The following is a 12,837-nucleotide window of genomic DNA, read 5'->3' as shown; positions in this document are numbered from 1 at the left end:
AAATCTAACCTTACACCTAAAGGAACAAGAGAAGGAAGAACAAACAAAACCCAAAGTTAGCAGAAGGAAAGAAATCATAAACATCAGAGCAGAAATAAATGAAATAGAAACAAAGAAAACAATACCAAAGATCAATAAAACTAAAAGCTGGTTCTTTGAGAAGATAAAATTGATAAACCATTAGCCAGACTCATCAAGATAAAGGGGAGAGGACTCAAACCAATAAAATTAGAAATGACAAAGGAGAGTTACAACAGACACCACAGAAATACAAAGCATCCTAAGAGACTACTAAAAGCAACTCTTTGCCAATAAAATGGACAACCTGGAAGAAATGGAAAAATTCTTAGAAAGCAATAAACTTCAAAGGCTTAACCAGGAAGAAATAGAAAATATGAACAGACCAATCACAAGTAATGAAATTGAAACTGTGATTAAAAATCTTCCAACAAACAAAAGTCCAGGACCAGATTGCATCACAGGTGAATTCTATCAAACATTTAGAGGAGAGGTAACATCCATCCTTCTCAAACTCTTTCAAAAAACTGTAGAGGAAGGAACACTCCCAAACTCATTCTATGAGGCCACCATCACCCTGATACCAAAACCAGACAAAGATACTACAAAAAAAGAAAATTACAGACCTCACCTATGGTCAACTAATCTATGACAAAGGATGCAAGGATATACAATGGAGAAAAGACAGCCTCTTCCATAAGTGGTGCTGGGAAAACTGGATGGCTACCTGTAAAAGAATGAAATTAGAACACTCCCTAACACCATACACAAAAATAAACTCACAATGGATTAGAGGCCTAAATGCAAGACTGAACACTATAAAACTCTTAAAGGAAAACATATGAAGAATACTCTTTGACATAAATCAAAGCAAGATCTTTTTTAATCCACCTCCTAAAGTGTATGAACCAGTTTGCAGGGCAGAAATTGAGACTCAGATGTAGAGAACAAACGTATGGACACCAAGGGCGGAAAGCCGCGGGGGTGTGGGGGTGTGATGTGATGAGTTTGGTGATTGGGATTGACATGTATATACTGATGTGTATAAAATTGATGACTAATAAGAACCTACTATATAAAAAAAAATAGGGCTTCCCTGGTGGCACAGTAGTTGAGAGTCAGCCTGCCGATGCAGGGGACATGGGTTCGTGTCCCGGTCCAGAAAGACCCCACATGCCGCGGAGCGGCTGGGCCCGTGAGCCATGGCCGCTGAGCCTGCGCGTCCAGAGCCTGTGCTCCGCAACGGGAGAGGCCCCAACACTGAGAGGCCTGTGTACTGCAAAATAAATAAATATATAAATAAATAAAATATCCTTTGATCCTACACACAGTTAGAAAACTAAAAGCCTTTTTCCCCCTAAAGTTATGGTCTGCCTGTGCCAGCCTTCTTAGTTGGTGAGCAAAAGTCAGTGTCACAGAGATTTCTGTTCCTGTAGCACTACAGAACAGAGTCAATGTACAAACCACTGCATTTATAAAGAGAGGAAACTAAAAATGTATTTTATACCCAACCCACTCATGGAAAATTGGGATATTACTAATTTTGGGTTGAATTGAATGTCACCTTGATTAAATTGTGTTCTTGATTACATTCTGTACTACTTACTCTTTTCCTTCTCTATCAAAAATGAAATGATAAAAAGTTTAAAATGGAACTCCAAAGTAACATGAAGTTCACTTTGCAAAACTTAGAACACAGAAGCTTCCCCAAAGAGCCTACTTTTATAGCTATGAAATGTTTTATCTGAATTTCAAAAATATCCAGCATCAACCAACAGGCGGGGAAAATGTATTCAATAAACATCCATTTAGTATCCAATACGCCAAAGTCACTGTACATAGTAAGGTGAGAGGTGTGACGATAAAGGAGCTTTGTACCCTCAAATTGTTCAGTTTGGGGAGTTAATTTTCACAGTTTTTCAAATGATTACATGAATAACTTTAATACAAGACAGTATGTGACAAGAGTGGTAAGAGAGATAAATACCTTCTGGCCAGGAAGGGTTTCATAAGGATGGAAACATGAATTAGTGGAGGTGACAGGAAGGGCCTTTTCATGCTAATAATCTGAAAATCATCTTGCTAGGAGTATTTAAGCTATAACCATACTAAAAGAGTTGTGACCATGGCCTTTCCACAAGCCTGGGGAACTGACATCCTCTCTAGAGGTAGAACAGTCTCCTGTTCTTCACCAAACCCTATAGTTTCCAACAACAAACAAGACTCTCCCCAACTAGAATTTCTCTAGCTGGTTGGCAAAAGTGTAAAAGGGAAATTCACACCTTTTCATGAACTATTTCCTACTGAGGACAGGAAGCTTATACGCTTAATGATCATCTCCCCATTCCCTTTCCCTATTTTCTCCCATCAGTTGAGACACGTGGGAAAGAACTGATACCTGCCCCAAAGAGACTACAGCCTGATCCTCAGGCTGACTCAGATATTTTGGCAACATAAATTATCACAGATCCACCAAATACGTTTCTTTTTGAATACTTATACCTGCACCCTCAAATTCAGAATTGAAATCAATTGATGAAGCAGAATTAATTGAGCACCTTGTTAACAACTGAATGGGATAAACAGATGGAGGAGCCATAGTTACTGCTCTCTAACAAAGCACTTGTAACTGTCTTGGGAGAAAGACATGAAAAGCTAACTGACAAGAAAGTATAAAAATATCAGAGGTAGTGCTGACAAATTTACACCATTAAAGTTTATTTAAAGGAAACATCAGTGGGGGTACGTGGCTATAAAATGCTTCATGAAAGAGGTGAGGCTTGTAGACATCGGACATGTGGGGAACTGGAAAGAACACATCAGTCCGGCAAAGGAAGGGGCTAGTGTGGGCAAAGGACACAACCTGGAACACTTTTGGGGTCTTGCTTGGGAAAGAGAGGGAGTCACTCTACCTGGGATGGAGAAAGCAGAAAAGATAATGTTGTGAAGGGATGTTGAGACCATCTGTGGAGGACCTTGAACTTTGACTAAAACATGCGTGTGTATAAATGAGCCTATATCCATTTACTTAAAACTGGTTTAATATGCTTGGCTTTGGTAACTTTACCCCTAAATGATCATTTTAAAACTCTTTCATGAACACAAGATTTATAAGAATTATGAAGTGTTGGGGTGGTTTTGAAACCAGGCCTTATAAAAGTATCACCCAATTTAACTGCTTATTAAAAATCCAGATCCCTAGTCATAACCCAGGAATATTCTAGAAAGAAATTTAAAATGTGACACAGAGTTATGTTAAAAGAGTTCAGGCTTGCGAGTCATTCGTGATTTAAAATATGCCTCTACCACTTACTAATTGTGGGACCATAGGCGTATCACTTAACCTCTCTGAGCTGAGTTTCTTCATCTGTAGAATTAGTATAATGCCATATCGTTCATATGTTTATTGTGAGAATTAAATGGAATAAATCACACAAAGCACTTGGCATAGTGTGTGGTTTCATGGTGCAGGCTCAATAAATGATACCTTATATAACTGTTCCCAGGTGGTGCCAATGAGAGAAGAACATGAAGGACAGACTGAAGACATTGTGTAAATGGATTGATTGGATGTGGGCAGTGAGTCAGAGGGAGGTGTCAGAGGTAGCCCAGCTCTTGCACCTTACTGACTTACCAGTGCCCTCTCCTCTCTTATACCCAGATCACACCATTCAGCCACAGTTGGGTCATTGCCTTTGTTCCAGCATTCACACTCATTGCCACCAAAGTGCTCACTGCTCTGGGGACAAGTTAGGTAAAATCAAACCTTAAAGCACTGTGGTGAGTCACGCTGTCTCTCTCATTGCAGCTGCCACCTCCAAGTGTGTCTGCCTATTGCCCTCCCAGTGCTTCAAGAGTGGAAACCAGCTCTTCTGCGTCAAAATGGGATCATCAATGAGCCAGAGAACAGTGAACACCTGTGAAGTAGGAGCTGTCAGGTGTGCCAACAGGAAAGTGGAAATACTGCATCCTGGGAGGTGTAAGACCTAACACAGTTACTGATAAACAGATTTACTGCCCCCAAATAATCCCTACAAAAGGACACTCTTGAACCAACAGCAGACTGTCATATCCAGGAGTGACCAACATAAATCCTTTTGTGTTCATTTCACATTATTGTTCTCCCTGCCTCCCGTGTCTTCTCCCCTGTCCAGTTCCCATCCATGATGCTCTGTAGCATACCCCTAGGTAATAACGTCCACATCAATCTAATAAATTCTTCTGTTCATGTTGCACTAAAATGATGGGACTTCTGAGGACCTTATGAAGCCTGTGGTATTAAGCATCCTGACAAGTAGAAATCAGAACAAAAATTGTAATTTTCTTCAATGAATCAATAAGCATAGAAATCTACAACAACTTGTATAACACATTCTTGAAACCCAACCTTCATGCATTCACTCAACAGATAATTGTGAATGTCTACAATGTCCCGGTACTGTTTAAGGTGCTGGGGAATCAGCAGTGACTAAAACATACAAAAGCCCTTGCCTTCATAAAGCTCACATTCATGTGAAGGAAGACATACAGAACATAAAATAAGCAAATAAAATATATGGTATGTTTGATGGTGATAATTGCTATGGAGAAGATAATGCAGGGAAAGGTGAGTCCCATCCTTAATCCTCTTCTTACACGAGGAAATATTCTATAGTTAATAAGCATCACAGTAAGGATGATTGGACTCAAGTGGAAGTTGCCTTGCTTAGTTAATAAACTTCTGGAGTTTTCTCCTTAGGAGACTCTCTTTGCCTCAGCTAAAGTGCATCAGAAAGCTTTTAAGCTAAAGTGTGTGATGGATGGAAAATCATAAGAGAATTTCAAAGGAATAATTTTTAAGGTAAGGCATATCTTTCGTATTAGGCCATACCAAGTAGACACCCACTTCTTAGAGTATCATTTTGAATTGGGGAAGAGAAACATCTTTGGAACAGCAGTTCTCAAACATGAGTGCACATTGGAATCGCTTGGAGCACTTGCTAATATAGATGCCTGCGACCTAGCCCCAGTTTCTGGTTCAATAGTTCTGGGGTGGAGCCTGAGAATCTGTATTTCTAACAACTTTCCATGTGGGACTGCTCATGATGATCGGGGTGTCGCATTGTGAGAACACTTAGCCTAGAAATGGAGTCATCAAACAGCTAATACAACTACTGAAATAATGATCTCAAAACCTTAGCCAGCCAATCTCCAAGCAGGTGAGTGGAAGCAGATTCCCTTCCTCTAAAACTCACTGGGATGCCCAGCTAATGGAAGGGGTCTATGAGTCACAGCCATCTGGCAGCACCCTCTTTAGACCTTATACATTAAATCTCACTCCTCCATCTCATTAATCATAAGATCTTGGCAAAAATATAAAACATCTTGGAATATCAAAGGCTAAGTATGAGGAAGGGAAAAACCAAGAAAGAGAAAACACATTTTCCTGGTGTAACGGCAATTGAGTGGGAATTGATCTTTGCCCAGGAGTCAGTGACGCATCTTTTCCCCAGTCATGCCACCCTACACCCCTCTCACTACAAAAATGGTGCAGGTCACTTTTGTAAGCTTCGCGCCTTCAGCACTCCCAAGACGCCAAAGTGAGGGCAAAGTTTAGGCATGAAATATTCCCACATTCAAAGGAGAACCACCAACAACTGAGTCAAGACACTTTGCTCAGGACTGACGATTCTCACACCAGCTCCACACCTTTCCGGGCTGTACAGCAAGACTAGGGGTGGGAGGGGAGCCATAGGGAGCTGCAGGTGCAGGAAGGCAGTGCTCATAGTAAGAGTCCTGTTATCTCCCTCAAGTCCTTTTCTTCTCCTTGCTGAGGAGGAGGAGGATGCTGTAAGTATCCACTGAAGCCAGGCAACCAAAGCTTGAAAGAATCATTTGTTAGGGTACCGACATCCAGGATATACAGTGCTGCCCTCGACGGCTGGAGGATGTGGAATCAGAGCTGCCACTGGTGAGCAGGTTGCTGGAGGAGTTTCTGGGAGCCATGGATTCACACCGGGAGAGTTCTCTCTTACAGGAGCACAAGACCACTTCCTGCCTAGGGCATGCTGAAGGCAGGATGATGACAGAGTGGTCTGCACTGTTTCCATAGTGACAAGGGAGTGCTGTGGCATGACTGGGAAAAAGATGGATGCAGCCCTTTCTCCATCTCAGTCCCAGGGTGTAAGGAAAGAATGGAGAACTTTGGTGGTTCCCATGGCTCCCTAGGAAGGAGCAGAGAGAAGAGGAAAAGCAGGCGCTCTGAGGCCACCCTGCATCTTGGACATGAACATATGGGAAGCACCAAATGGAGACTTAGCTGTCTCTCTCACAGGAAGTTCTGGGGGACAGTGTTGGTAGGAGAAAAGCAAACATCACCCCAGGGAAACACAGGGGCCACCAATAACATAGGACCAGATTCATTTAGAACAAGACCAAAGGGGACACCCCATCACTGACTCCTGCTGTCTCTCTGAGTTCACTTCCTTCCAACACCAGATCCAGCAGATGCAGGGGACAAGGTATCCTAGAATGAGACATGCCTCTCCATCACTTCTATGAGGGGTAGGAAATTTGCAAGAACAATCCTCATCAAGACCCCAAGTCCTCTGACCCAGAAGCCTGGCTGACACTGGAGGTGGGGAAAGAGATGAGATGTAAATTGGATATAAGATTAGAGACTTAAACTGGACTGAATTTTTAAAATAGTGACTGACCAGCAATCCATGTGATCTGTCTCAGACTTAATTGAGGCAAGGGAAGACAGGGATTTGGCAGAACCTAGAGAAAACCATGACTATTATGAGCTTGCTGCGGCCACCATAACAAAGTACCACAACCTGCATGGCTTAAAATAGCAGAAACATATTGTCTCACAGTTCTGGAGGCCAGAAATCTGAAATCAATCTGTCCACCAGGCCACGTTCCTTCTGAAGACTCTAGGAGAGGATTCTTCCCTGCCTCTTCTGGCTTTTGGTGTTTGCCAGAAATCCTTGCCATTCCTTGGTTTGTAGATGCATCACTGCAGTCTTTGCCTCCATCACCTCGTGGCCACCTTCACTGCCTCCCTTCTGTGCATGTCTGTCTGCCCAAATGTGCATCATCTTATGAGAGCAGCCTTGTTGGATTAGCGTCCACTCTAATGACCTCATCGTAATTAGATTACATCTGCAAAGACCCTATTTCTAAATAGTTTTACATTTGCAGGTACCAGGGGTTTGGACTTCAACTTATCTTTTACTGCAGACACCATTCAACTCACAGCACTGTGATTGGGAAAAAAATGTTTCCTGTTTACACCCCATAATATAATCAAAGGTTTATACCAGCTATTGCATTCATATGGTTTGATTAAAATCAGTCAAGCTTGCTTGTTTGCCTTATTTTATTCTTTAACTTGTAGCAACCTTCCCTTTTAATGGTCATTGGTTGGTCTTTTTTACCACTTTAGTTACCTTTGTTTCAAAGGATTTTTTGAGTGCAGGAATCCATTAAAGTTTACATTAGGCTAATTTACATACCATTTACCCGTTGAATTTTTCACACTTTGACATTAATATTTTTTTAATGTTTATATTGGAGTTTAATTGTTTTACAACCTTGTGTTAGTTTTTGTATAACAAAGTGAATCAGCTATATGACATTAATATTAATATAGCAATTTAGTACAGTGTTAAGAGCTAGTGATAAAATTGTCATCATGAAGCAGAGTGCAAAACTGAAACATATTAAATACCTGGAATTTGGACCTAGAATCTCCTGCACTGTCCTAGAAGATTAAACAAATTCTAGATCAAAGGTAAAACCTTCATCCTCTTAGGCTATTAGAGATGAATGCTAAGCTTTGGTGCCTGTAGCTTAAATAACTGGAAACCAACTCAGGTCTTTTTTTTAATATGGATTTTAATTTTTGTTGATTCTGCAAGATATTGACAAAATAAATGAGACCCCAGTTTAAAGAACTTTATAAATAGACGTGCTATATATCTCAGATGTCCTAGAAGCACAGAGTTCTAAGACTGTGCTTATTTCCAGTCTTCTGGTGGGGTGATATTCAAGTTTAAATGATGATTTCCTCTTTTTGGAGGTCTTCAGTAAAGCTCACTAAATTTTAAACTAAATTGTTACTCTTTCTACAAAAGCCTGCAACTCCCACAACCAACATTCCTTAGAGTTAAAGACTGAGATCTTCTGTTGTTTCCAGAAGACCACCCACAAGCTAAACAGAACCCACATCCCTTCCTAAATTCTGAGTAACAAGAATCTGACAGATCATGATGGCTCTGGTTGGTGCTGGGAACCAAATACCCTGAGGCTTGATTAATTGGATTCTGAATGACTGGCTGTCTCCAAGGTCACCTTCATTCTTTTGGGATATATTGTGTGTGGAATCAATGAGGCATCCAGTTTTTAACCAAATAAATGGCCTGCAAAATTATACTTGTATCCATTTTATTTTATGAGCGTGAGACAGGCCACTGCTACACTATTTGTCTTCTTAACAAGTTCTAGCTACACAGCTTCAGCCCCATGTGTCAAATATCAGTTAGCAGAGGTACGTGTCACCAATCAAGGGACTCCAAAGGACGGACGGTACATTGAAAATCATGCTCACAGAGATTTATATAGAAAGATATTCATCACAACATTATTTATAATAGCAAAAAAATGACAGAGCCTAAAGGTCCAATAATAAATTATACCCCCTTTATATGATGGAACAGTATGAGACCACTGACAAGCATCTTTCAAAAAAGATTTTAAAGGACATAATAAAGTGAAAAGTCAGGCTGCAATACTATATATACTGAGAGTTGTGTAAATTGTGTGTATACACATGCCTTTAAAAACAATGACTGGGAGAACGAATCTCTGGAATTTGGAGTTATTTTTATTTTCTTATTTATGTTTTTCCGCATTTGCTAGATTTTCTACAGTCAGCATGCATTTTTTTAGAAATCTTCTTTGTTTTTATTCCAGTCATGAAGGTAACACAAGCTTATTGCAAAAACCTTAGAAAATACAGTACAAAATTTATTCTTTAATAAGTTATTTTCATTTTGATTTGTTCCCGTGCTCACACATTTGTTATTATTTGTTGTTTGTTGTTAAATATATTATTCAGCATGCATTTTTTAATATAATCAGTCATGAAAATCATTCTTAAATCTTCTCTTCTACTTAGGTAGAAAAAACACATAGCTAATTCTGCTTGTTTAGAAAACTGATAGCAAATAGGCCTTGGAGTTCAAGCCAGCTCAACTGGTCTGGATTGGCGTGCGTAAAGCAGGTAGTAGCTTTCAGCCAGACATGTGAACCTCACACGGATGCATTCATTCATTCATTCAAAGCATTGTCTGAATACCTGCTAAGTCACAGGGTTAGAACTATAATTGTGCAAAGATTTTGGACGTACTTACAGTACACTGGGAAGATTTTAAAGATATAATTAAATCAGTATTATACAAAATAGAAAGCTATTTAAAAATTACAGGTATAAATAACATCTTTAGGGAATTAAAAGAAAAGAAATTAAAAGAAAACTGGACAGTTAATAAAATAAAATCAAGCCTAAATTCTCAAAGTTGGAGACACTGAGTAGCTGTTTGAACTTGGACAAACATCTGAGACTGTTTCCTCATATGAAAACCAGACGATACCAGCCAACTCACTCTATTTGTGCTGAGGATTGGCTAGAGTGTACTATATATTTGTATATACACACACACACACACACACACACACACACACATACACACAGCAACTACTAAAGAGCCTAGAATGAAATGTGCATTCAACTATTCAAATACTATTATTATTATTACTATTATTATTTAACACCAATGGAGAAGAGTGGCTGGACTTCTCCCTTTATTTCCTGTCACATGAGACACTTCCCCTATTGCCATTCTTGCCATTGAAGCTTGATTTATTAAAGAGTCCATGGACTGACTTAGATTGTTCAGGGGCGAGAAATGGCTGGAGTATTCAGACTAAATATTCAGACTAAGTTTTCAGACTAAGTTGATTAAATGTACCTGTTCACTGTGCTTGCACAGGCATGACCACAATTATCAAAATCAGCAATAAAGGTTTTAAGTTCTCTTTAGAATGAATCACCCTTTATACCAAATAAATGGAGATGGCCCAACATTTATAATCAAAAACCTAACAATCTATGATATCAAGCAATGTGGACAGAAGACCCATGATTAGAAAGTGAAGAGGAAATTAGACTGGGCAGCTGGAAATACACTCCAAGGATTACTTGCTTGATACCACCCTTCCAGTATGCAGTGACACAACAGATTTGAAAAAGGCTACATTTTTACCTAACATGAGGGAAAAGCCATACTGCAGTTCAAGTCATGAGATGAGATTTTTTGTCCTTGCTGAAGCTGTATTTGTAGTCATACCAGGGTATAGAGCACCACCATAACTGAAGCATTTCCATTTTGGTTATAACAACTGTGGACTAATTGTTCCTTAGGGCATGTCTCCCCTTCTGTTGAAAGACAGTGATACACACTGGTACATTGTTGCAGTTGTCAAAAATACTGCTCACCAGTGTTGCTGGCTCTCCATCTCCCAGGGACTTGGCAGGAACATACTTCTTGGCCCCCATGGGTTAGGGTGTCATGTAATTGGTTCTGACCAATAAAATGACTAGAAGTACATGTGTAGCTTCTGGACAAAACGTGTAATTGCTGGCGTGAAGTTTCCCCCAAGCCCCCTTTTCCCTGTGGCACATTTGAAATGCTGGTTCCCCCGTCAACCTGAGTCCCTGAGTCAGTAAAATAAGCAGAGTCCTCTATACTCCATTGAACTTCTATGGGTATATGGCATGAACAAAATATAAACGTTTCTGAGATTGGGGTTGGGGGGGTATATTTGTTACACTGTTATCTAGCCTACTTGTCTGATATTAACTGTAACAGATGATATGATGACCTGGGAAGCTGATCTCTTTCACTTGCACAAATTGCATCCCAGGACTCTCGGTTCTCCTATGGGCATTACTGAGTAAATAGGAATTGTACTGCTGTGAACATGGCCTATAATCAGTAGTATGCTTGGGACAAAAATACAGAACAAATTAGGAAAGGGAGTGATTATACTTAGCTCTTAAATACATTCTTTTTTTTTTTTTTGCGGTACCCGGGCCTCTCACTGTTGTGGCCTCTCCCATTGCGGAGCACAGGCTCCGGATGCCCCCTGCATCAGCAGGCGGACTCTCAACCACTGGGCCACCAGGGAAGCCCCTTAAGTACATTCTTAATTGCATCCATCATTTTATAGAGAAATTGATTCGTGGAAAATTAAAATTGAAAGAAAACAAATCCTTACATAGAGAGTTTACCTTCTAGGACTATAAAGAAACATAAATGCAAAAATGGTGAACACACTTTTAACAAACTCCTTAGTATACTTGGGAAATTTTTTAGACGCTTAGAAACACTTATTATTTTAAAAAGCATTTCAAAGTTAATTAAATCTACTTCATCTTTCTTGATTACCAAATCATTACTATTATGTTTCATGTCAATTGCTTATCAAAACTACATTCTAAAGAACTTCAGGCATTTGCTAATGGTGTAGATATACAAAAATGCATTTTTCATTCTAATTTCTAATGCTTGGATATAACAAAATCTAACTAGTATACTGTAGCACAGGGGTCCCCAACCGGTCCGCAGCCTGTTAGGAACCAGGCCGCACAGCAGGAGGTAAGCGGCAGGCAAGGGAGCCTAGGTAGCTTCATCTGCCGCTCCCCATGGCTCCCCATTGCTCGCATTACCGCCTGAACTGTCACTCACATTACCACCTGAACCATTCCCTGTCCGCCAACCCCGTGGAAAAATTGTCTTCCATGAAACCAGTTCCTGGTGTCAAAAAGGTTGGGGACCGCTGCTGTAGCAGGTAGTATTTATTGCCCCTCCTCCCACATTTTTTCAGCTCCCGGCCAATGGCCAGTATTTCAGGAGAGGCTGGTGCCAGTCCCAACACCAGACCCAAGAAGTTAACCACAATTGGTTTAAGTCAGTTAATGGGGGTTCCATTTCCCTTCCACAGGTGGTTTGGACATGGGCAAGTGATGCAAATCTGATGAATGAGCGGTGAGGAGAATCTTCTGGAGGGCTTCTTAGAAGGAGTTTCTCACTCTCCAAGAGTTCACAGGAAAAGACGGTCTCTTCTGAACGTTGCCATGTCTGAATGTGATGCTGGAAACTACTGCAGCCATCTTGCCACCATGAGAAGGTTTCCATTTGTGGTCTAGGCCAACCTATGGAAGAGGCTCCAATAGAGGCTTTTGTGGTCTCTTAGACCGAAACCTTTGTGGACCCTTGTGAGATCACTGAGCCACTGAATTACCCAACTCTGGAGCATTCATGCTTCTGGTCTTCCTGTTATAAAATAATACAATTTCTCTATAGCTTAAGCTATTTTTGAATTGGGTGTTCTGCTACTTGTAGCCAAAAGTATCCTGATTCAGAAATTAGGCTTGTTGTACCTTCATGATGCTGGTAGATTGATAATACATTTTTCTTTTAAATGACTATAACTTGTTTTTAAAAAATGGAGAATTCTCTCTCTTGGTTGATGATACTTAACCTGTATCTAACAAAAAGAAGATGAACCTTCAGAAATGGGAACTCATGAGGCAACAATTTAAGTGTATAATAAATTTCTTCATTATTTCTTAGAAAACCAAAGTCGCCTCTAAAGCTTCCCAACCAACCAGTAATTAATTGTAGGCCTATTGAGCACTCAGTGACATGTTTAATTCTCTGAGGTGAAAGGGAGACCTAAAGCTTACTAAGCCACTACTGGGTGCCAGAA

The sequence above is a fragment of the Neophocaena asiaeorientalis genome, unplaced genomic scaffold (assembly GCF_003031525.2).
Source record: "Neophocaena asiaeorientalis asiaeorientalis breed wild unplaced genomic scaffold, Neophocaena_asiaeorientalis_V1.1 scaffold229, whole genome shotgun sequence".
NCBI lineage: Eukaryota > Metazoa > Chordata > Mammalia > Artiodactyla > Phocoenidae > Neophocaena > Neophocaena asiaeorientalis.
Note: the sequence above shows the minus strand (reverse complement) of the source record.